Source organism: Mirounga angustirostris, unplaced genomic scaffold (assembly GCF_029215605.1).
Source record: "Mirounga angustirostris isolate CCGP_5_RB_7025 unplaced genomic scaffold, mMirAng1.0.hap1 SCAF_2, whole genome shotgun sequence".
NCBI classification, from domain to species: domain Eukaryota; kingdom Metazoa; phylum Chordata; class Mammalia; order Carnivora; family Phocidae; genus Mirounga; species Mirounga angustirostris.
Genome location: NW_026991710.1, coordinates 201,328,141 through 201,353,047, shown reverse-complemented (window position 1 = coordinate 201,353,047; position 24,907 = coordinate 201,328,141). Strand labels below are relative to the sequence as shown.

The window sequence follows — 24,907 nt, the reverse complement described above, 5'->3', positions numbered from 1 at the left end:
CGTCTGCCTTCGGCCCAGGTCATGATCCCAGGGTCCTGGGATCGAGCCCCACATCGGGCTCCCTGCTCGGCGGGGAGCCTGCTTCTCCCTCTCCCTCTGCTGTTCCCCCTGCTTGTGCTCTCTTTCAAGTAAATCAATAAAATCTTAAAAAAAAAAAAAGAAGTAATTTGGGGGACAATTAGGTGAACATCGAAAAATGTCAACAGTGATAAAAGTTCACTGAAAGGTTTGATTTGGGATGCAAGGGGGGAAATGTATGGACAGTAAGGACATGCTAATGGCAGCCACATTTCTGGGCTCTCGGGAGTGTTCCGACCGCCCTAATCTGAAGGTGGCCGGTCACACACAACTTCACTTTCCAGTTGTTCGTGGGAAGCTAGATTTCCACGACCGTGTAGCTCCAAGCGTTGCTGTTACGCAGCCAAGCACGCAAAACCCGCTGATGCTAAGCCACCATGCATTTGGAATCGGGACTAACACAGCACAAGAACGTGTCTGTGCATGCAAGTAAACCAAAGACAAAAATGATACACAAAATAATAGACCTGAATGTGAAATTATTTAGAATTTACGTTAACTATGGACGCCCCAAAAGATGTAGTTTCAACTAGAGAGGAGCCAAGGACCGAGCCTTGAGAATCTGCAACCTGGGAAAATAAAGGCATTTTAAAACTCAGGGCATTTCTTTATTATGTAAAACTCTTCCAATTGTACCTCTTTACCGAGGTATCCACTCAACTTAAAAGTTAACTCTCTGGAGGTACGATTTACATGCTAGAAAATTAGTGTATCCATTTTTAATGTATAGCTAGATGAATTTAGAAAAATGCATACACCGTGTATGTGGCCCCCCACCAAGACAGACAGCACCCCCCCTTTACCCCAATCTCCTTATATCTCCCCAGGCGACTCACCAGCTGTCCCAGGACACACCGTTGGGTATTTTTTCCAGTTTAGAACTTCACGTCGATGGGAATGCACATTCCCGTGTGTCTGACCTCTTTCAACTCGGCATAATGTTTGGAGATTTATCAATATTGTTCTGTTTTATTACGAGTAGCAACCCCTTGTAGGAATAGAACCGGATTTGTCTAGCTGCTCACAGGTGGATGGGTGGTCTCCAGTTGGGTGCTGTTTTGAAGAAAGCTGCCAAGATAATTCTTCTACAAGACTTCTGTGGACACACATCTTTATTTAGTTGGAGTGAACCCCTAGGAGTGGAAATCCTGAGTCAGATGGTCAACAGAAGCTTAATGTATAAGAGACTGCAGAGATCATTCCAGATAAAACCCCCACGTGGGCTCCCATAACCAAGGCGTAAAGATTCTACTTTCTCCATGGACTTGTCAGCTCACGGTGCGGGCAACTTCACCACATCCTCATTCTCGTGGGTGAACACCTCATCCGATGGTATATTCTTTAAAGATTTATTTATTTAAGTCATCTCTACACCCCACGTGGGGCTCGAACTCACAACCCCGAGATCAAGAGCTGCCTGCTCTACCGACTTAGCCAGCCAGGCGCCCCTGCCTCATTTTAACTCAGTTAAGAGTAGGGCTGGAGGATCCCAAGCAGAATGAAGGGGGGCACACGGGAAACCAGGGAGTCCTGGAAGTCACTTGGGGAAATGAGAAAAGAATGCTGCTCAGGCGCAGAGGTCCCTTTGGGCGAGGGGGAAGCAGTCCTGGGAATCAGTAGGGGTCCTCTGCCTGGCGGGATGGACGGCTGGTCGGGGAGCTGGGGTTCCCTGGAGCAGGTGCGACGCGGGGAGTCAGGGCCCTTTGTATGGGCAGCGCAAATGCAACGTCCCTTGGGACTGTTTGGCCTCATCTAATCAACCGCTGGTCCTTCTGCTCTGCAATGACCCACATCCTAGAAATCAGAGAGAAATACCTCTTTCATGGACAAGCTCTTGAATAATTACAGAACTTAAAATGTAGTGTGATGGGCGACCACAGCCACGTTTCCCTTGGTCCCTGCAGCCTGCAGATGACAAGCAGAGACAGAGTAACAGCCCCAGGCCGCCTCCCTCCTGCTTTGGCCTCCGCTCCTCGGGTGACCTCGCCTCTCTACAGGGCAGAACCCGGGCGCGACTCTGCTGCAGGCCAGCCGGGAGCCCTGCGGGTCGCTGTGAGTCGGGTGAGCCCCTCTGCTCTGCACGTGGTCTGGCTGCTGTGTGGACGGGCCTGGAGCGCACGCTTAGGAAGGAAGACGCTGGTGAACAAGGGGGCTGGCGCTCGGGGAAGCTCCGCAAGGGCAGGAGAGGCCCGGGCAGAGGAGGGCAGATCTGAGGAGGCTTTCGGCGGGTAGGCACGTGGCCAGGGCCGAGGCAGCGTGGGTTTCGTGGGTTTCGAGAAGAGAGATGGAGACAAGCCCTGCCCGCTGCCCTTTGGTGTGAGCCAGCAGACTCCACAGCGTCCCCGGCGAGATGCTTCCGCAGAGTGAGGTTAAAAGAGAAAACTCTCTCCCTCCCAGCGCTTCTAACATCACACGTGTGGGGGTTCCCTGCACCAGCCAGTTCTCCGGGCAGCACTGGGCGTCCTGCTGTGTGTCCCACTGTGTGTCCCACTGTGTGTCCCACTGTGTGTCGGAGGTAGCGTCATGGCCCCCAGGCCGGGGGCTCCGTCCCCCAGGCCGCCCCACCCCACACGCCAGCCGCAGGGGCTCCCGGCCCGCGTGGCTCTACACCGGGGTTCCCACGGCCCCGTCCTCGGGCGCAGTGACTCACTCCAGGGGCTCCCAGAGCCCACACACGGGCGTGTGCCTGCTTATTCCAGAACCCAGGATATGATGAAGGATACAGATGAGCAGCCAGATGAAGACGCACGTAGGGCGAGGTCAGGGAGGACCCCTCGCGGAGCTGGGGGCATCACCCTCTCCACACCTAACATGTTCACCCACCTGGAGGCTCCCCGAGGCCCCCACTGTTGGGAATTTTATGGGGGTTCCTCACGTGGGCGTGATGGAGCATGAACTCCATCTCCAGCCCCTCTCCCCTCCTTGGAGGATGTGGGGTGTGGCTGGAGGTTCCACACTTCTGACCACGGCCCGGGGCTTCTGCCGAGCAGCCCCCAGCCTGAAGCTATGCCCAGTCACCTCATTCGAACAAAAGTGCTCCTCCCACCCAGGAAGTTGCAAGGGGTTTGGGGGCTCCATGTCAGGAGCTGGGAGCAGATAAATGGATGTTCTGTATTCTATCACAAAGGTATGACAAAAACCCTATTACAGAGGGTGGAGAAGCAGACAGGGCAGTTGGGAATTAGAACGCCTGAGCATCTTGGGGTGGGTTCAGCATTCCCTGGAAGGGTCTGCGGGAACAGAGGTGGAGGCCCACCCGTGCTCTCTGTGTGAGAGTCTGCCAGTTTGCGTGGGGGCCTGCGGGGGTCAGGAGGATCCGTCCGTTTGGTGCACTGACATAAAGCTGGCTGAAGTCTGGGGAAGAAAGCTGCCGAGATGGTGTTGAGCAGGAGCAGGGACACCCTGTCCCCGATAAGAGCTGAGGACGGCACGTCCCTCTGCGTGCGGATAGGAAGGGGCCAGAGGGCGGTCACCGCCAGCCTCAGGATTTAGATAAGATGGGAGGAGACGGAAGGTGTGGATGGTCGGCCTCATGGGGTTGCTCGAGGTTGGAACCCTCGTGGAGGGAACGTCAGTGACCCCGACAGCCCCAAACGTGCTCTCTGTTGGTGGCTGGGGCTGCTCCCAGCTCCCAGAGTGAGCTGGAAGCTGCAGACCCTCGCTTATGGATCCGACTGCTGCAGCCCTGTCGGCCTCAACCTCTCCGCAGCCTCAGGGCACCTGAATTCCCAGCGCCCGCGGTGCCTCCTGTCCACTGCACCCCACTCTCCCCGGCCTTCTCCTAATGGTCCTCAGACGACAGTGGGGATGGGGTTAATGACGGAATGGGAACACGTGCCGTCCTCTGACACCTGGCTGGGGCTCGAGATGCCTACTTCTCACTAATGGAGAGCCGCAGGACAAGGGGACAGGTTTGGGGTGCAGGTGCCCCTCGAGTCACGGCCTGCTCCGGGCTGTGTGTCTTGCTAGGCATGGATGATGCCTCTGCTTGTCAGCACTGAGAACTGTAGCTTGTTGTGGGCAGAACCAGGGCTCTCAGAACAGAAAAGAACCTTCTAGATCATCCATAGGAGTCTTCTTCCTTTGTCCCTTCTTTAATATTCTTTCCCAGCTCCAGCTCCTCAAACTTGGAACTGTTCTGCCAGAGGCTTAGTCTGGAGGAGAGGAGGGAGGGGGAGGGGACAGGGGGAGGGAGTTGGGGGAGTGAGGGAGAGGCGGGAGAGGGAATGGGGGGGAGGATGGGGGAGGGTGGGGGAGGGAATGGGGAGAGGGTGGGGAGGGTGGGGGAAGGAACAGGGAAATGAGAGGGGGAAGGATGGGGGAGCATGGGGGAAGAGGGGGGAGGGGATGGGGAGGGAGTGGGGAGGGAGTGAGGGAGGGAGAGGGAGGGAACGGGGAGAGGGTGGGAGAGGGTGGGGGAAGCTGGGGAAGGGGATGGGGAGAGGGTGGGGGAGGGGGAGGGAATGGGGAGAGGTGGGGGAGGGGACCAGGAGGAAGTAGGGGAGGATGGGGAGGGTGGGGGAAGATGGGGGGAGGGAGTGGGGAGGAGGTTGGGAGGACGGAGGAGAGGTTGCCCATGTGAGGAGGGGTGCAGCCCTTCTGACGGCCCCCAGAACCCCAAGTCTCGGCCTGCGGGCCCAAGGAACCAGGAGCATCGGTGTCCCCTCCCTCCCACTTGTGCTGCAGGTGTTTGGTTGTGGAGCTGCTTGCTCTCCTTAGAGCTCTCCCCCTGGGCCTCTCCTTCCACTGGACATGGAGCAAAGCAAGAAAACAGCTTCGTCGTTGTTGCAAGTGCTCTGAGAACAAACAAGTCCCTGTTTCCCGCCTGGAACAATGCTTGCTTCTCCCCACCAGATTCCAGCGATCTGTCTGGAACAGAGGGGCAGTGTTAACCCCCTGATCTTCCCAGGCCCCTCCACCCTCTTCTCCAGTTCTTCTGTCTTCTTTCCCTCCCCTCCCCACAGCGGTCATCCATTCGGCCTGCCATCCCTCCAAGGGGACATGGGCAGGCAGTTGGGAGGTGCATATGTTTGGGGCGAGTGGTGACAGGGGCACATGGGGAGAACGCGGCCTCCGTACTTAGGGCGCCCACACGATTCCCCTCTTCCTGCTTTCCTGACCATCATCTTCCGCTGACCAACACGCACTCCAGTTCAGCGGACGGGATCCTGGGCTGAGTTAAGGCATCCATAGACACTCTCCACTGGTCCCCTGTGTCCTGCTCTCCTTCTGGGGCACTTAGCAGCTGGGGGCCAGGGAGGCTCGACACCCTGCAATTCACGAATCACGGCCTGGTCGGGCAGGCCAGTTTTGTCCACACCCCACACTGCCGACCAGGGTTCCACTGGGCCCCCATGGTGGGAAGCCGTTTGTCACCATCTGACCCTGAAACCCAACTCTGTCCAACGTGTGTGCAGGTAAACGGGGTTCCCAGGAGTACAGCCCTGAGCACCAGGGGAGGGTGGCCAGCTCCGCGGGGAAGCCGGACCAGAGGCGGCTCACCTGTGGTTTCCAGAACAGTTGCAGCATCACAGCCCAGGCCGCTCACGCTTTTCCTGATTGCTTCCTGACAGCTTTGTTGAGATATAACCCACGTACGAGAAACTGTGTGTAACGGAAGTCCCAATTCAGTGAGTTTGGACGTCCGCGAACACGTGTGAAAGCATCACCACGGTTCAGAAAGTGAGCACACCCACCCTCCTCCACTTAGGACCACCTAGTCCATTAGAAGCCCATCCTGGTGGATTCCTGAATGGCGTCTGTGTTAACCTAGTTGCTTGTCTTTGCTTTAAGATTTTATTTATTTATTTGACAGAGAGAGACAGCGAGAGAGGGAACACAAGCAGGGGGAGTGGGAGAGGGAGAAGCAGGCTTCCCGCGGAGCAGGGAGCCCAATGTGGGGCTCGATCCCAGGACCCCGGGATCATGACCTGAGCTGAAGGCAGTCGCTTAACCAACTGAGCCACCCAGGCGCCCTATACTCTTTTTTCTTTTAAAGATTTTATTTACTTATTTATTTGAGAGAGAGAGCACAAGCAGGTGGAGGGGCATTGGGAGAGGGAGAAGCAGACTCCCCACGGAGCAGGGAGCCCAATGTGGGGCTCGATCCCAGGACCCCGGGATCATGACCTGAGCCGAAGGCAGACGCTTAACGACTGAGCCACCCAGGCGCCCCTTGTCTTTGCTTTAGTTGAGAACTTCGTGAAGACACAAAATGATCAGTTGATTGGCAATGAGGCCACACCAGGAAATGAACTGTGTGCGGTTTGCCACGTGCTCTGCCCCAGTGTGTGTCTTTGACTGTCCTCAGGGAGCTGGACGCGCTTCACCAGGAGTGGCTGCCCAAGGCCATCGGCAGCCCCTTCTGATCAGCTGGGTCCCTCCCCTGGTGGCCCACGCGGGCCGGACCGTCCCCAAGAGGTCCTGTGTACCCACCGTGTGCCAGGTGTGGTCAGCAAGCTGTGCGGAGGGATTGGCACCCAAACACAGTGGGACCATCCCTGGGACAGGAATTCGAGCGTCAAGGATGGCACAGGAGGAGAGGGGCTTATGGAAACCTGCTGGAGGGGATGGAATGAGGTGGGGCTGTGGGCAGGACAGATCGTAAGATGGATGGGCCATCGGGGTAGTATTCCACGATAACTGAACACGAGATGTGTGTCTGGCCCTACGTTTGGTGTTGGGAGGGGAGCCTGACCACCACCGTGGCTCAGAGCTCACACGGGAAGAGCCAGACACATGAGAACACTGGGGGCCTAGGCTTCTAAGTGGTCTCAACACAGCCGGGGACATGGGAGGGAGCTTTCCTTAACCCCGCACTGTGTGCTCTGAGCTGCTGTCCATCCGAGACCTCCCTGGAGTCATGTTGCCACCCCCAGGCTTCACTGCGGTCCTTGACTGCGTGGCACTGGCTGGGCTCCCCCTTGTTGGGCTCCCCTCTCCCATCACACTATGTAGACTGTCACCTGACCACCGACAGAAGCTTTAGCAAACACACTTGCAGCTCCGGGTAGAGTGCCAGGCGGATGCGTGCCCACGGCCACATTTAATCTTCACCCCCAAGGGCCTCCTGAGCTGGGAGTAGCTAGTTGTAGCTAAGCCTGTCTACATAGGAGAACTCGGAGGCCCAGGGAAGTGTCGTAACATGTCCAAGGTCGCCCAGCTGGGAGGTACCAGAGACCTGGCCCTGGGGGACCTGGTTCCAAAAGCCTGTTCTGCCCTCCCACCCGGAACAGTGCGGTGTCTCTTTAAGCAGCTCATCTCTACTCTAGGGACGAGATTTTGTGAGTAGGTCTGAAGGCAGGCTCAGCCAGAGAAATGGAGCCCCTAGGAGACAGATGTTCAGAGGTCCGTTGCAGGGGCTTGGCTGGTGGGGTGTCAGGGATGGCTGGGAGTCAGAACTCCCCAGCGCAGGCTGTGGGAGCTCTCAGGCAGGAGCTGAACCTCTAACTCTGCACATGTGTCTCTTGGGTTCTCTGTCTCTGGAGGACCCTGGCTGATACAACTGCTTCCCTGCTGCTCCTTACCACTTGCTATGGTCAGTCTAATTGTAACCATTCTTTTATGCGTGTGATGGCATCTCATTGCGGTTTTCCTTTGGATCTTCCTGAAAATTATACTGTTGAGCACCCTTTCCTGTTCTCATTGGCCATCAGTAATCTTTTGTCCGGGATTTGCTTTTAAATACACTTTTTCTTGTTGATTGTAGTAATTCTTTATTGGCAAGTCCTTTAGTTTGTGTATTGCAAATCTTTACTCCCAGTCCGTGCATTGCTTCTCATTTTCTTAATGGCCATGGGATAAGCAGAAATGGCACATTTTTATGGAGTCCAATTCAATCCTTTTAAAGAGTGCATTTTGTGTCCTACCCCAAGACTGATATTTTCTACATTTTTCCCCAGAAATTTTATAGTTTAAGGCTATGATCCATCTCAAATTTCTAAATTCCATTTTTAATTCTAATAATTTCTTTGTAGATTATTTTGGATTTTCTATGTACACAATCCTATTATCTGGGAATAGTCATATTTTCCCACCTCAATCTTCATTCTTTTTGTTTTTCTTGCCTTATAACACTGGGTGGATTCTCCAATACAATTTGAATAGAATAGTGATGTTTGAAGATTTTAACACACCTTTCTCAATACCTGGTAGAAACAGTAGACGAAACATTGGTAACAAATATGACCAAACTGACATATATGGAACATTACATAATACGTGCAGAATACATTCTTCTCAAGTGCTCATAGAACATTTACCAAAATACACGGTATGCTGGGCCATGAAGCAAGTCCACAAATTTTAAAAGCCTGAAATTATATAGATTATATTCTTAGACCACAGGGGAATTGAGCCATAATCATAATGAAAAGAAAACCAAAAAGTCTTTCAATGTTTAAAAATTAAACTTAACTTTTCTAAATCTCCTAAGGGTCAGAGAGGGAATCACAGTGGAAATTCTCAACCTTTCCCACATCAGGGCTCACAGACAATGGTATTCTATCTGTGAAGAGCGCTCACTATCATAAGCTAGACAGGAGTTAAGCCTCAAATCGGAGTTCTGCCTGCCCCAGCCACACCCGGCAGTCTTGGCCTGTGGTCCCCCCCCAGCTGCCCTTTCTGGTGGCCCCGAGCTAAGGGGGTCAACATGGGCGTATGGGATTGTGAAGCTGCAGTCTGTACTTCTAGTTATGATGGTGCTTCTGTATTGTCCTCATAGGTCCAAAAACACAATTTCTGAGGGCAATGTGACACAAAAAAAATGTGTCATATTTCACCTTGTGATTGTCCTTAAGTTTTTGAAAATAAGCTTGTGAGCCATCTATTAGAAATGTTGATTCAGCCTGTTTTCATTCTTCTGGGAAAATAAATAGACCCAAATGATTATTATGACGTACTGAGCACCTGCTCTTACCAGAGGTCACACGGGCTCTTTGCAGAGTTCTCCCTTTTGAACTTCTAAGCTGAGATGTAGATATGATTAGCCACATTTTTAGATGGTTAGAGACTGTGTAAGTCACACAGGATTTTATTAGGGTCAGAAACCAAAGTAGGATCCCCAAATGGACTCCAAATCCCTTGTTTATTCTACACATGGTACTATTTTCCTCTTACCTCAGGTCTTCCTGATCTGGAAATGTAACAAGTGTGTGGCAAACTAATTCAGCTGACCTTTTTACCTCTGTCCATCATGGCCATTAAGATAATTATCTCGGTGGAAGACCTTTGAGTGAGGTACTAAAAAAACCCCCTAGGAATAGAGACATTCTAATATTTTTCTGATATTAAAGTCACTGGAAGGAAATATATTTTGTCATTGATTCAGCCCTCGGTATCTTCACAGTGTGCAGTAAAGACAGGTCTAAAATAGTATTTATAAAAATAGCTCAGCCTGTTCCACAAAATGAGCAAATGCTAACAATAAATACCGCTAAAACATTCCCTTACCTACTATTATTTACTTCCCAACCCCTGTAGTCTTTACATATTATGACTATGATTTACATCAGTCAAAATTTGCAGGGAAAGACCTTATACAGAACATCTGAGCTTTAGGGGTACATAATGTTTAAATTAACTGTGACAATTAGCTACTTTGTTTTATTCTAGAAGCCCAGCGAATGGGGCCAGAGATCTCTAAGGTGTCTGGCAGTTCTAAAATTCTGACTTTAAATTACTTCTATGACTCAGAGATTTGGGTAGGAGAAGGGGAGGAGTCCAGTGTCTGTGAACACTTATGTTACCTGTAACCAGGTAACATTCTGTAGGTGTCATTGTGGTTTCTTTGTATTCTTAAGATACTTTTGTCCCAAATTCCATCCTTTCAGTAGTAATTATAACAATAATCCATTTTCTTTTTAAATTATAAAATAAATGCTGCTGGTTAACAACAGCACAGAGGACGACGGTCTTGTTCATGCTGGACCCTCGGGTGCAGACCCAAGCGTATGCGTGTATCTTCAACCACAAATAGACTCACGGTATAAGGATGCTTTGAGAGCCTAAGAAGCACTTAGCCGTTCCAAGCGTGAAACCAGAAGGTGAGGCTCTTCCTTCTTAGAGCACTACTTTAGGCTCTTAAAATTGCCTGCGAAATGTGTGACATCCTTGCATTGCATATGCTAACGCCCAAGCCTTGGCGGGTCTGAGCAGCTGACCTTCTGCAGAGCCAGGACCGCCCCTGCTGGCAGGCCTAGCTCCCGAAGGGACGGGGCAGTGCTCTGGGGGTGGTCTGCAGCCCCAGGGGTCCGCGGGATAGGGCGGGTGTCTGGGGGGTCCTGCCCACCGACCCCACCCACGTGTGCGAGCCTGGGGGTCCTCGGGGAAGGGCGCGTGCCTGGGGGGGGTCTCGCCCACCGAAACCTCCCAGGTGCGCACAGCCCCAGGGTCCGCGAGAAGGGCCGGGCTGGGGGGAGGGGGTCCCTGCCTACGACCCCGCCCACACGTGCACAGCCCGAGGGTCAGCAGGAAGGGCCAGGAGTCTGGGGGGTGGGGGGGTCCTGCGCACGACCCCGCCCACGCGTGCAAGCCGGAGGGTTTGCGGGGAAGGGCAGGGTGTCTGGAGGGCGCTGCCCCCCACCCCCGCCCACGCGTGCGCAGCCAGGCGGGGCGTTGGGCTTAGGGAGGGCCGCGGGCGGCCACGTGGCCCCGCAGGAATGCGCGGGCGTGAGGGTGGAGCGAGGCCGAGGACGGGCAGGCGCGCAACCCAATGAGCTCCTGGCACCGTCTGACCCGACCACTCAGGGCGTGGGGGTGGAGCTGCCTCCCTGTGGGCGGGGCCGGGGCGCATCCCCTGGCGGCAGAAGCGGGGCGGGGTGAGGGGCGCTCAGAGGGACGGCGGGCGGGGGTCCCGGCTGGGTGAGTGCGGGCTGGCGGGCCGGGGTTCCGGAGGGGTGAGTTCGGGCCGGAGGTGGGGATCGCGGGGGACGGTGCGGGCCGAGGGGCCGGAGCGGGGGGTCCGGGTGGGGGCATGCGTGTTGGGGAGGCTAGGGTTGCGGTGGGGAGGGTGCGGGCCCGGGGGTGGAAGCGGGGGTCCTTGAAGGGCGAGTCCAGCGAGTTAATCGCGGGGCTTCGGACGAGTTTTTTTTTTCCTTTGAAAGTCTTCTTTTGCCGAATGCTCCCGAACTCGCTCAGTCCCGCCGACCTGTGGATTCTGGGCTGCCCGCCGCCCGAGATTTGCGGGTCGGGGCGCAGACAGCTCGGGGAGTCCCTTGTTTCCCAGGAACAGTGCAGATAACGGACCCAGCGTAGCCCCCAGCTTCAGTGGGGTGTCCTCTTAGCTCCTCTGAGCACCAACTGCGCAGGTAACGGCCCGCGTGCAGCTCCCCAGCTTCAGAAGTGTGTCCCCTGTGCCCTTGGGCACAGACGGTGCGGGTAAAGGACCACAGGCAGCCTCCCAGCTTCGGTGGGGTACCCCCTGTCCCCTGGCACAGACAGTGCAGGTAACAGACCCTGAGCAGCACCCCCAAGTTCAGCAGGTGTTCCCCGCTCCCATTCACGAGGTGTGGCAGTAACAAGCCCGTGAGCAGCACCCCCAACTTCAACACTGTGCCCCGTGTCCCCAGGGATGGTGGTGTTAGGCTGTCAGGATAGTGCAGTAGGGTCCTCCAGGTGGGGGCCTGGAGGCTGGACTAAACCAGACCCCACTCAAGTTGCATGAGAAATGAGGAGCTGAGGTGTTTATTTGGAAGAGTAATTTCCCTTTTCCTATAAAGACAAAGTCATTGGTCTACTTTGGGATGAAGGTAATTGCTACTTAAAAAATATGTTTCCTCTTCCCCCAGAAACTGAAGCAGGTGTGCAGGCCACAGGTCAGGAGGTGCTTACTTATTCCCACCTGGCCACACTTTTCTGTGAGACCTGAAGTTTTGAACATAAACACTTGAGTAAATGATTCAGCTTGTCACAGGGCATCAATGTTCAGAAAAAACCAGCAGATATATTTGATGTAATGTACTATTCATGTCTGTGACTCACTTTTGCTAGAGGTAAAACTTCTCATTAACCCAAAACCTCATGGGCTCTTCTCTTTTCTCTAGTTGAGTCACAAAGTAAGACTTAAGTAGCTGTCAGCATTCTGGATTTGGTGCAAGAGTTACTTAGTTTCCCTGCAGGTAGAATATTGCAGGGGATAACATTTTCTCTGTTCTTTTATTGCTTACAAAATGTATTTTGAACATCTGTTTCCTAGGAAATCACTTTTATTAGAAAGGGAAAATGAGAATTACTCTGTGTTTTTAAAATATAATTTGCTCCTTAATCTAACAGCATTTATTTGATTGGCCCGAGGATATGATTTCGTGGCTCACATCTAGGGTTAGGTGTATCGTGTCTTTTTGTTATCAGATACAGACTTTGGTGATGTCATTTGTCTGATTCTCTTTCCTAATTGAGGAGTCTTTTCATCAAAAGAGTTACAATTAGCATAGATGAAAATTCAGATATAATCAGGATAGCCTTTTACCTTAAAAAGTTGAGCTTGACTTTTTAATTTTACTGTATGTATCATCTTGATATTTTGAGGTGCTGTATTTTCTCTGTAGTTTCTTTTGTGGTGAAGTCAGGAGGAGAGTCTTTGGGAACTCTGGATAGAGGCATGCCGGTGGCTTCGAGGGGCTTGGCGTCAGGAGCCCTGGGTTGAGTTCTGGAACTGCTTGCCTGACCCTGGGTGAGTCAGGTTATCCCACAGAGCTTCCGTTTACTCCTTAATGAAATTGTTGGAAAGTAATATTTATGACTTTATATAGACACTGTTCTGCCTAAGGAAGAGCAACTAAAAATGAGGTGATTTAGGCTGTATTATTCTGTAAATAATAGTTTTAAACCCCCCTGTCATAGGATATGGTATTTTATTGCACAAGGAGTCCTCAGAAGGCTGTGATGAAAGATTCAGATCTCAGAGCATGTTTATGTTCCATTGGTCTGTTACTTACAGTTTGCCCAGGTAGGAAGATAAGTGGAGAGAAATACAACAGAAGAGGAAAATAGGTGTGAACCATTCCTTAGGTAGCCTTCTACCTTTCCCATGAAAGCCTTGGGCCAGTGTCATTTTGGAAGAAGAGGGGGAATCCTGGAGCTCTGCAGTAGACAGGGGAGTTCAGGTCTGGGTAAAGCTGAAAGGGGTCCTGGAGGATAGCTGAGTGCATTCTGCAGGAGGGTGTGGGCAGGCCGAGCTCCAGGGGTGGCAGTGGGTCTCCCATGTGAGAGCTGTGACAGGTGAGGGCTGTGAGCAGGTTCCTGGCTGAGGACAGGTGAGGCACAGTTGGAGAGCTGGCCGAGCACCTTCTTCTGTGCCATCAGCCTCACCCAAAACACACCACCTCATCGTCTGTCCCTGTCACTCCAGTTCAGACTCCTCGGAGTAGCCAGGCTGAGACGCTTCTTCGTGCTTCTTTCTTTGCATGTGGGTGAAGTTGCAAAATTTAGATGATGGAAATGATGGATCATCAGAACATCTGTTTCTTTTATTTCCTGCTCTTCTTTAAGTCACCGCAGTGAATCGGACCTGCTAGGGGAAGGGGTATCTCTGGGTTATTTCCTATTTTAATTAAACAATGGGAAAACGATCTTTTGAAATATTAAAAGAATCCTTTGTGGGTGTTCATGTTTTCCTCTTCCGTGAACCACATTCCGACATTAGGAATTATGTTTTAAAGTAAACACAGCCTCAGAGCTGATACAGGGTGCTGTGCCCTTTGTGAGAGGGACACATGGAGGAGTGTTGGTTCTTTAGGAGCTCGGGAGTGGCTCATCGTGCTCCCATAGGAAATCGAGCCCCGTGTTAGCCTTCCCCGGGGTAGGGGGCAGCTTACCTGGTGGCCCATCCTGGGCTCTGGAAGCTTGACCCAGTGATCACTTGGGACTTGAACTGGGGATTTTATGAAGATAACAGAAGGAATGGTGAAGGGTGCCTGCATACTCGGACAACTCCATGTAGCAAAGGAACTCTTCACCTGTGAGGCATGTCGGGATCCCTGAGGGTGTGGGCTTCGCTTCCTGGGCTGAGGTTGTGTCTTCATCCTTATCTGGACCAGAGCCATGTTGTGTGGCTATGGAGATCCAGACCCTTATGTGACCACATCATCATCATCATCATTATTATTATTATTATTTTAAGAGAACAGTATAGACATTGACTTCAAGACACAAATATCAAAAGGAAAAACACAAGGTCAAATATATATATAATGACTGAACTCGTGGCATCTCTCATTCGTATGGGTAATGTAGGGCTGCCCATATGAGAAAGAGCAAGGAATTATATTTTGATTAGAAGTGTGTTGTGCACACGTAGTGTTTTATTCTGTCATTTGCCTTATTTCTCTGAAGGGAAAATGGAGCGGTGACGGGGCTTGGTTTCCGACTTTAAGGAATGGGAGACAAGTGAATTGAAAGAGCAGGGTTGATGCTGACATGGTGCTCAGTGCCCAGTGAGCGAATGTTTGAAGCTCGGACTTGGAAGCGTTGGTGTTCAGCGAGGATGCTGTCCGAGTTTCCAGCACATGGAGTCACTTGGCTGGTGTGCCTCATCGGGCCAGTTCCTGCCTTTCTAAGGGCAGCTTGGAAGTGGCTTGAAACCCTAGGGCATTTGTGGAGTGGCCTGGATGGGACACCTGTGCGGATCAGTGTAGACACAATCCAGGGAGTTCCAGAGCTAAGGATGGGCACATTTCTGAGGCCGGAGTTTGCTTCTCTCTGAGAAGCGTTGAGCTGGAGTGGAAAGAATTCACTGCATCTTTTTACTCACCGTGTGAGCAGGTCTGAGCCTGGCAGGGCCAGTTGGATCAGACAGCCAAGAGGTTGTGGGCTGTTGCTTGCTCCCTCCCAAGGACAGGGACTGGGCTCCCTGCCCGGCCAGCCCTCCTGCGGCAGATGTGATAAGACCGTTGCTTCACGTTGGGTTCTCGAGCCCGTGGCTCAGCAGGGTGGTTGGTGGGAAGCGGAGTGGATCATGCGCGGCGTGCTGCCTGCTCCCTGGGAGGAGCTGCTGCGAATGTCCTCTGCGTGGGTTCTGTGATTTCAGCTGGCAGAAGCACTTCTTCCAGAGCCACACCCCTGAGAAACCCTCTCTGCACGTTCCTGTGCTGTGTGCAAGAGGTCACTTTTCATTGGGAACTGAAATCTCAGCTCCTCTATTTGGATCTGAGGCCACATGAGACACCAGTCTCCGTGAAGGTCTAGTTCTGCGTGGGGCCTGAGGTGCGAGACTGAGGCTGAGCCTGGGCGGCCTGCTGACCCTGCTGCAGGCTCCTTCCTGAAAACTGTGCAGCACAGCCTGGTTTGTGATGACGTCACAGGAAAGAGTGCCAGATTCAACACTCTGACCACAGGAGGATTCTGGACTTCAATCACAGGTGGTTGGTGCAGGGAGGAGAGATGTCTGTTTCCCAGGACCTTGGCCAGAGGGAGATTTGGACCCTGGGATGGGTCTCTGCTCAGCTTTCTGAGATGAGCGCCTCGGGCAAGGAGAGGAAGTGTGTGTGCTCACCTGTCAATGAGGAAGGTGTCTGGTTTCAGGTTGCATGGGCAGGTGGATTCCTCATATGGCTCATTTTCCTGATGGAGTTCAGGGTGCAGTAGGTGGACCCCCTTGTCCCAGCACCCTGGCTGTGCAAGAGCCCTGGAGCACCTTTTCCCCAGGGCTTTGGACCAGGAAATTGGAGGGAGTCAGTGGTGAAACCATCAGTGTAGGCCTCCGGTTCTGCCCTGCCGAGATGAATACAGAGCAGGAGACAGGGTTGGGGTGCTGAAGGGGAGGTAAGGGTGGTGCTTGCTATTCACATAGGAGCCAGGTGGGTCTTCACTAGGAAGGTGATACTTGAGTCAAGATCTAACGAAGGTGAGTGATACCAAGTCAAGAACATTCTAAACGGAAGGGAAAGCATGTGCAAAGGCCCCGGGGCAGAAGCATACCCGGTATGTCCAGGAGCAGCAAGAAGGCCCTGTGGCCACAGGAGACAGCCTAGGACATGACCTCAGGGAGGGGACAGAGGGAGACAGCCATTGCAGGGCTGTGACCCCATGGGACCCTGTTTCACTGGGCCATCCTGGCTACAGTGTTGAGAACAGATGACAGAGGTTGAGGATGCGCAAGGAAGGTCCATGATGAAGCTTTTCCAGGAACTCAGGTAAGAGATGGGCTCCAGTGTGGACCAGACAGCTGGCCTTGGAAGGAGTGGTTAGTCCTATTCTGGGTACGTATTGAAGATGGAGCTCACGGGATTTGCTGATGGGTTAGGTATTGGGCATGGGAGAAAGGAGGAACTGGGGTAACTCCCAGCTGTAGTTGGTTGTCCTGACCTGAGCGAGGGCAAGGAGGCGGTTTCTGGGGGTAGGAGGTCGTCTGTGTTCCCCATGCTGAGGAAGGTGCCTTTCATGGTGGATCTGCTGATGTTTGTGTCCTGGAGAACATTTAACATCTACTCCCTCAGCAGCTTTCAAGTACAAGTATTCCCCACTTTTTAAAAGTTCAAGGTAAGACACTTGGCTTTTTTAAAAGATCTACGTCATTACCCGGCTTCAGTAACAGGAAGAAACCTAAGAGGATTTCCCTCCTATGAAAAAAGTCGAAAAGTGAGCATCGCGTTCAGCATCTGTTTTGCGGGGAGCCACTGCAGAGGCAGTCTGCACCCCAACCAGCTCCTTCCTGGGAACCGCTCTCGCATCCAGCCCCAGTGTTTTGAATTGTGTCTGTGAGCATCTGTTGTGCTTTAGCTCCATTTATTTTGGGCATCCCTTAGGAAGTTGTGTCCCGAGGCCTAAGAAAGCCAAAGAGAAGTCATTTTTGGAGTCTGAGCACGCTCACTAATTTTTCTGTATAAATGAATGGTAATTCCTCCTTTGGTTTACACCATTCCTGCTGTGAACAGTTTCCTAGGAACTCTGTACTTTCAAATAGCGGGGGAACCTGTACCCCATCCCGCAGGATGAGCTTTAGTCTCCGTGCTGCACAGAACGTTCCGTGACTTACCTGTTGTATCTTTGGAATTTTGGATCTCTCACACCCTTCGCTCATTTTGCCCAGCCCCCGCCCCTGGCGGCTGCCAATCTGTTCTTTGTACTTAGGAGCTCATTTTTATTCCACATAAAATGAGATCATATGGAATTTGTCTTTCTTATTTCAGTTAGCTGTCAGGTCCATCCACGTTGTTGCAAGTAGAAGAATTTCTCTTTTTACGGCAGAATAGTATTCCACTGCATGTGTATTATACTGTATTTTTCCATTCATCCATCAGTGGACACATTGGTTGTTTACACACTGGCTATTGGGAGTAATGCTGCAGTGAACATGGGGGTGCAGATGTCTCTTCAAGGTAGTGTTTTTGTTATTTAGGGTAAATACCTAGAAGTGGGATTGCTGGATCATATGGTACTTCTAGTTTTTGTTTTTTGAGGAACCTCCATACTGTTTTCCAGAGTGGCTGCACCAGCCTGCATTCCCACCAACAGTGTAGGAGGGGTCCTCTTTCTCCGCATCCTGGTCAGCACTTGTTACCTCTTATCTTTTTGATATTAGCCATTATAACAGGTGTGAGGTGGTCTCTCATTGTGGTTTTGATTTGCATTTCCCTGATGGTCAGTGATGTGGAACACGTTTTCACGTACCGTTTGGCCACCTGTATGTTTTCTTTGGAAAGCTGTCTATTCAGATCCTCTGCCCATTTTTTAATTAGGTTGTTTTTTGGCTACTGTTATACGAATTCTTTATATATTTTGAATATTAACCCTTTATGTGATAACATGATTTACAAATATTTTCTCCCATTTGGTAGGTTGCCTTTTTATTTTGCTGATGGTTTCTTTTGCTGTGTGGAAGCTTTTTAGTTTGAAATAGTCCTCCTTAATTGATTGATTAATTAATTACTTATTTAATTTATTTGGTGTTGTTGCCTTTGTTTTTGGTGCCAAATTCAAGAATTCATCACCAAAACTGATGTCAGTGAGCTTACTGTGTTTTCTTCTAGGTGTTTATAGTTTTAGAGCTTATGTTAACGTCTCTAATCCATTTCAAGTTAATTTTTGTGTATGTTGTGATGTAATGGTTCAGTTCCTTTCTTTCACACTGCTCGTATCTGTTCAGTTTTCCCAACACTATTCACGGAAGAGACTGTCCTGTCTGCACTCTTGGTTCCTTTGTTGTAAATTAGGTGAACAAGTGTGGGTTTATTTCTGAGCTCTCCCTTCTGTTCTGTGTGTCTGCTTTTATCCTACTATCAAACAGTTTTACTGAATACCGTAGCTTTGCAATGTAGTTTGATGTCAGGAAGTGTGATGCCTCCAGCTTTGTTCTTCTCTCTTGAGGTTTCTTTGGCTATTTGGGGTCTTTGTGGTTCCCTACAAATTTTAGGGTTGTTTAATTGTTGTGAAAAACACCACTGGAATTTTAATAGGAATTGGATTGAATCCGTAGTTAGCTCTGGGTCACGTGGACATTTTAACAATACTCTTCCAATCCATAAACATGGAATATCTTTTTATTTGTATCTCTTCCAATTTCTTTCATCAGTGTCTTAGAGATTTCATTGTATAGGTTTTTAACCTCCTTGGTTAAATTATTCCTAGATTTTTTTTTTTTGATGTGGTTGTAAATGGGATTTTCTTAATTTTTCTGATAATTTGTTATGTATAGAAATGCAACAGATTTTCGTATATTGATTTTGTATCCTGCAACTTTACCGAATAAGTTTTAGCCATTTTTTGGTGGAGTCTTTAGTGTTTTCTGTAGGTAGTGTCATGTTTTCTGCAAATAGAGATGGTTTTGCTTCTTCCTTACCAATTTAGTTGCCTTTTATTTCTTTTCTTGCCTAATTGCTGAGACTAGGGCTTCCAGCACTCTGTTGAATAAAAGTGGTGAGAGGACATCCTTGTCTTGTTCCTCATCTTAGAGGAGAATCTTTCAGCTTTTCATTGAGGATGATGTGAGCTGTGGACTTGCCATGTAGGCCCTTTATTATGTTGAAGGACATTTCCTCTAGACCCACTTGTTGAGTTTTTTTGTAAGTCATGACTGGATGTTGAATTTTTTCAAATGGTTTTTCTGCATTGGTTGTAATAATCGTATGATTTTTATCCTTTGCGTTAATATGATGTCTAATTGACTGATTTGTAGATGTTGAGTGATCCTTGCATCCCTGGAATAAATCCCACTTGATCATGGTGTTTGATCCTTTTAACGTTGTGCTCATTTTGGTTTGCCACTCTTTGGTTGAGGATTTTTTTTTTCAAGATTTTATTTATTCATTTGAAAGAGAGAGAGAGTGAGAGCAGGAACACAAGCAGGGGGAGTGGGAGAGGGAGAAGCAGGCTTCCTGCTGAGCAGGGAGCCTGATGTGGGTCTTGATCCCAGGACCCTGGGATCATGACCTGAGCCATAGGCAGATGCTTAACGACTGAGCCACCCAGGCGCCCCATTGGTTGAGTATTTTTACATCTTTATCAGGGCTGTTGGCCTGTAATTTTCCTTCATTGTATTGTCTTTGTCTTGTTTTAGTATTAGGGTAGTGCTGGCCTCCTAAAATGCATTTGAAAGTGTTTCCCATTCTTCATTTTTTTCTTGGAAGAGTTTGAGAAGTATTGGTATTCTAATTTTAATGTTTGGTAGATCTCATCAGTGAAGTTGTCTGGCCTGGAGGTTTTTAATTATTGACTCAATCTCCTTACTAGTAATTGGTCTGTTCAGATTTTCTGTTTCTTCGTGATTCAGTCTTTGTAGGTTGTTTGAGGGAATTTTCCATTTCTTGTAGTTTGAACAATTTGTTGGCTTATAATTGTTCATGCTAGTTTCTTACGATCCTTTGTATTTCTGTGGTGTCCGTTGTAATTGCTCCTCTTGTACTTGTGGTTATTTGAGGCTTTTCTCTTCTTTCCTTACTAGGTCTAGTGAAAGGTTTTTGAATTTTATCTTTTCAAAAAAACAGCTCTTCATTTCATTGATGTTTTCTATTGTCTTTTTGTCTTTATTTTCCCCCACTCTGATCTTTGTTATTTCCTTCCTTCTGCTAACTTTGGGCTTAGTTCTTCATTTTCTAGTTCCTTGAGGTATAAAATTGGGTTGTTCATTGGAGATTTTTCTTGTTTCTTAATGTAGACATTTGTTGCTACAAACTTCTCTCTTAGAGCTGCTTTTCCTGCATCCCATAGGTTTTGGGGGTGTAATGTTTCCATTTTCATTTGTCTCAAGGTATTTTCTCTGATTTTCTTTGGATTTTTTCTTTGACTCATTGGTGGTTCAATAGGATATTATTTAATCTCCACATATTTGTGTTTTTTCCCATTTTCTTGTGCTTGATTTCTAGTTGCATACCAATGTGTTTGGAAGAGGCGCTTGATATAATTTCAGTCTTCTTAAATTATTGAAACTTGTTTTGTCACCCAGTCTGTGCTTTGTCCTGGAGAATGTGCCATGTGCACTTGAGAAGTATGTGTGTTCTGCTTTTCAGGTGAATGTTGTGTGTTAAGTCCATCTTGTCTAATGTGCCACTTAAGGCCAATGTTTCCTTATTTTCTGTCTGGACCATCTGTCATCGTACTCTACCTTAAGACTTAGTGGTGCTCAAGGAGAAAATGCCCACCACTTTGGAGGGCTGCAGGTTAAGGAGTCTTTAGTCTCCCAGTTACCATCATCTTCATGTTCATGAGCCTCTGCTCTTGCCTCGTGGCCTCCTGAGTGTTGCCCTCCACCTGACTGGCCCTCCTCCCTGGTGCTCTGACCACATCAGTCCCCTGATCAGACACGTCCGTGGAGCCCGTCTGAGCTCAGGATGAGGCCCTGCCCTGGACGGGGCTGCAGGTCCCCATGGCAGGTGAGCTGCCTCTCCTTCTGTCCTGGGGCCTTCCTCCTCTCAGTCTTCCTCTGGGAAGCACTCTCTTCTCCCCAGCTCTGGGCTACTGCTAGCCTCGCAGAGTCTCAGGTGGCTCTATTTCTGCGTCGCTGCCATAGGCCTGCTATGTGGGCAGAGAGTCTGTGCCATCTGGATACCCTCCTCTTCCTCTTCCCCTGTCCACAGTGTGGCTCCAGCCAGTGTTGGGTGTGTGGGCAGCCCCAGCACCCCGGGGTCAGGGGTCCTGTCTTGGGGGGAGGGAGCAGGTGGGGCGGCCCCCCACCCCAGGCTGAACTGCTGCCCCCTGGTGTTTAAGGAGAGTGGCTCGCTGTGCTCTGGGGTGATTGGACTTATTCTGGATCTGACTGATGGAATAACACATTTGCACGGTGCCCCTTCTTCTCTGTGGGAGCGCCTCATTACGCTTCCTGTAAATAGCACCTTGCTGTGGGAATGGGAGCGCAGGGCCGGCCCCTCCCCATGTGCAGGTCTTGCGCCCTGGCACGGTGGTTTCCCTGCGGGGAGCCAGGGGAAGGACTCTGGCCCCCAGGGTCCTCCTCAGAGACTTCCGTCTGATTCCTGGTGTCCTTGTCTGTGAGGATGGTTTTTACAGTTGGAATTCACGTTCTGCAGGAAATCTCTGGGTACGTGGGTCGTAGGGGAGGGACTTGGGGTTTTACTGTGGGTCACGTCCTGAGCTGACCCTTTCCTGGGGTGCTCCGTCCCTGTCCTGGGATCAGGCACAGCGTGGTGTGGGGGATGACAGGGAGGCCTGAGCAGGCTGAGGAGGGGGACCAGCCCCAGAACTAATCGGAGAGAAAGGCGCGTATACTGGTAGGCTGCGCGGGGGGCACAGAATGTCTTCACTAGGAGCAGAGGCAAGTGGAGCTTTTCTTCCCCTCCAGAAGTAACTTTCTGCTATTTGTTTTATGAGCGTCATGTTTAATGAAAACATAGCTGGAAAACATTGTCTGTTAAAGAGAGTTAACTTACTCCCCGGTAAGTTTGGGTTACACGAAGCAAGTGTAATTTTGTCCAGGTGATTTTGAGGTTTAGAGAAAACTCTGGATTGTCCCGACTTGGATGACCCATGTGTGTGCATTCAGTGTGGGCCGGCCTCTCAGGAGCTTTCCCGGGGTTGTGCTGTTTGGTGGTGAAGCCTTTGCCCTCTGTAGTCTCCTCTTGGTAAACTGGTCCTCACAGGGTAGGAGGATAGCCCTGTCACGGGTCCTGGCAGAGCCGGTGTGGACCCCAGTTCCGGGGGCCCACCCCTGCCCACCCCGCATCCCAGACTGAGACAGCAAGCAGTCCGTCCAGCTCCTTCCGTAGTTTGGGTATTTATTGGGTATTTAAGAGACGGAAGAGGAGGCCAGTAGGAGTGAGCGGAAGGGGAAGGAGGCAATGTGCCCCAAGGAGACGTGAGGGCAGGAGGGGCAGCAGGGGAGGGTTCAGGTCTGCAGGGTCCTGGGGCCTCTCCACCTCGCTCTCTAGCTGCCCACATTAGGACCAACCAGGAGCACCTGCTGCCCCCAGCAGCTGCCCCCTGCCCCCTCTTCTCCTCCCTCTCCCTCCCCTTCCTTCCTCCTCTCCCCACCTTTTTCCTCCCCTCCCCCTCCCTTCCCTGCTTCTTCCTTCCTCCCTCCTCCTCACAAAGCTTTGTTGAAAATGAACCACTTTCTGGGCTTTTTTCCTTATTAGCAGCCCTAAATAATTAGGTGTATGTTTTTTTCGGCTCTGCAAATGTGCGGAGTATGGCTCAGGCATTAGTCAGAGGTTACGTGCCTTCTTTGGAACCAGCATGTAGCAGCCTGCATCCTTTACAGGGAGCCCTGTCTGGAAAGGCCACGTGGTGGTGCCCCATCCTGGGCCACACTACTCCCTATGGGGTGGGCACCGTGGGAGGGGTGGAGAGGGGCACTGCTCCTTCTCTCTCCTCTCTCTCTAGAAGAAAGTGATGGGGCCCATCCTGACTGTAGGTTGGCGAGGGGTAGAGAACAGAGCAATAAACAAGAAGGTGGACATACAGACGAATTCCTCTCAGTCAGTGCAGAGGCCCCCTGAGGGGGAGGAAGGGGGAGGGGTGCCGAGATCCTGGTGGGGGGAAGGAGGCAGGGTTGCAGAGCCCTGGGGTAGGGGAAGGAGGGAGGGGTGCAGCGCCCTGGGTGGGGGGGAAGGAGGCGGGGGTGCAGAGTCCTGGGGTGGGGGGGAAGGAGGCAGGGTTGCAGAGTCCTGGGGTGGGGGAAGGAGGCAGGGTTGCAGAGTCCTGGGTGGGGGGGAAGGAGGCAGGGGTGCAGAGCCATGGGGTGGGGGGGAAGGAGGCAGGGGTACAGAGCCCTGAGTGGGGGGGAAGGAGGCAGGGGTGCAGAGCCCTGGGTGGGGGGGAAGGAGGCAGGGTACAGAAGCCTGGGTGGGGGGGAAGGAGGCAGGGGTGCAGAGCCCTGGGGTGGGGAAGGAGGCAGGCATGCAGAGCCCTGGGTTGGGGGGAAGGAGGCAGGGGTGCAGAGCCGTGGGGTGGGGGAAGGAGGCAGGGGTGCAGAGCCCTGGGGTGGGGGAAGGAGGCAAGGGTGCAGAAGCACTGGGGGGTACATAGCGTGGTGAGCTGCAGGGGCCAGGCAGCGGGGAGGGAGGGCCTGGAGAGAGTGCGGGTAGGGGAAGCATCTCAGCCCCCGCCTATCCATGGCTTCCCTCTCTTGTGAGCTGAGGCTCCATTTCTTGAGACTTTCAGTCAGACACCGTCCGGGTGTCTCTGCTCTGCTCCTCCAGCCTGTGGTCCCCACCCAGTCATTCTTTTCCATCCCAGGACGCCCCAGGATTCTGTCTCCTCAGGCCAGGAGTTGGGGCTGTCCCTGTCAGGATTTGTTTGTGGTGATGTTGTGTTTCATTGAGGCTGGGTATTGTCCGTGTCCACAGGGACAGGCTTCCCCAGAAAAGATGCGTCCTTTCCTTGTGGCTGGGTCCAGAAGCGGGCCCGGCAGCAGGGATGCAGCCGTGGGAGGGAGGGCAGAGAGAGGACCCAGGATGAGAGTTTGCGGGGCAGCGGGGGAGTGCAGGAGGTGGGGCGCCCAAGAGACTTGGTCCATGTGGCTGCAGGTAGGCGGCCAGCAGGAAGGTGTGGGGCGAGAGCTGGGCACAGCAGATGGGATGCAGCGGCCAAGCCACTGGCTGGAGCGTGTCTTCAGGGGGCCTCACCCTGATTCCCTGGACGTGGGCTGTTTGGGAAAGAGCTGCTTAGCCGCTACTGGCCAGAGGTTTTCTAGTACCCACTAAAACAGAATAAATTTGCTTCTCTTTTAATTTTTTGTGTTCTGGGGCCAGTGAGTGAAGGAGGGGAAGAGATCTCAGGATTGGCGTCAGCCCTGTGCAGCCGTAATGACGATGCCTCGTGGTGTCCCCACTGGTAAAATCCAGATGATCACAGGCTAGAAGTCCCAGACAGCTGAGTTCCCTGCAAGCGGGCGGGAAGATTCTCTTTCCTTCTCTTTCTTGCTTTTGTCAGCGTTACCTTAACTGAAGGCGTTCTGTGCAGGAGGTTGGCGCGTTTGGTCTGCCGTGGAATTTGATTAAACTTAGACGGTGCCATTCCAGCAAGATCTTGTGTGCTTTTCCTTGTCCCTTCATGGTCTCTGTTGAGGGAGAGCCTTACTGATGTGACTTCCATCTGAGGCAGTCCCAAACGGAGCGCACCTGCTGTGGGCACTCGGGCTTTCCTGGCTCATGCTGATTGCTCAGCGCCCAGCTCCCTGTCCCCTTGTCCCCGGGCTCTGTCCTTGGGGTCCTCTCCCCTTATGCATGAGGCCCCTGAGGCCCCCTGCTCCAGCCAGTTTCCATGCTGATGCTGAGCCAGCCCCTTTGGCTGGGAGGCTGGGTGCTGCGTGCCTCTGACACGCTGTGGTGGGTCCTCTGGTTCTCGCACAATCGGTGGTGGTGGGCTCAGATGGATCTGGGCTGGGCGCAGGCCCAGCCGCCTGCCACCCGTCTTTGTGCAACCCAAATTGTGGGGAGACTGA

The 24,907-nt window shown here is 51.6% G+C and overlaps 1 protein-coding gene across 12 annotated transcripts in view; it reads left to right on the top strand.

The window, feature by feature from the left end:
- The first annotated feature begins 10,853 nt into the window (after window positions 1-10,853).
- Window positions 10,854-24,907, top strand: part of ARHGEF10 (Rho guanine nucleotide exchange factor 10) — a 105,313-nt gene continuing 91,259 nt past the window's right edge. For 8 of the 12 annotated variants that reach the window (XM_045879581.3, XM_045879580.3, XM_045879578.3 and 5 more), the window contains exon 1: window positions 10,854-10,938. The gene's annotated coding sequence lies outside the window, so the exon portion shown is untranslated. Of the gene's footprint in view, window positions 10,974-11,187; window positions 11,385-11,536; window positions 12,749-24,907 lie in introns of those variants that run through there. The other 4 variants (XM_054508548.2, XM_064585722.1, XM_064585724.1 and 1 more) reach the window with 4 other exon arrangements.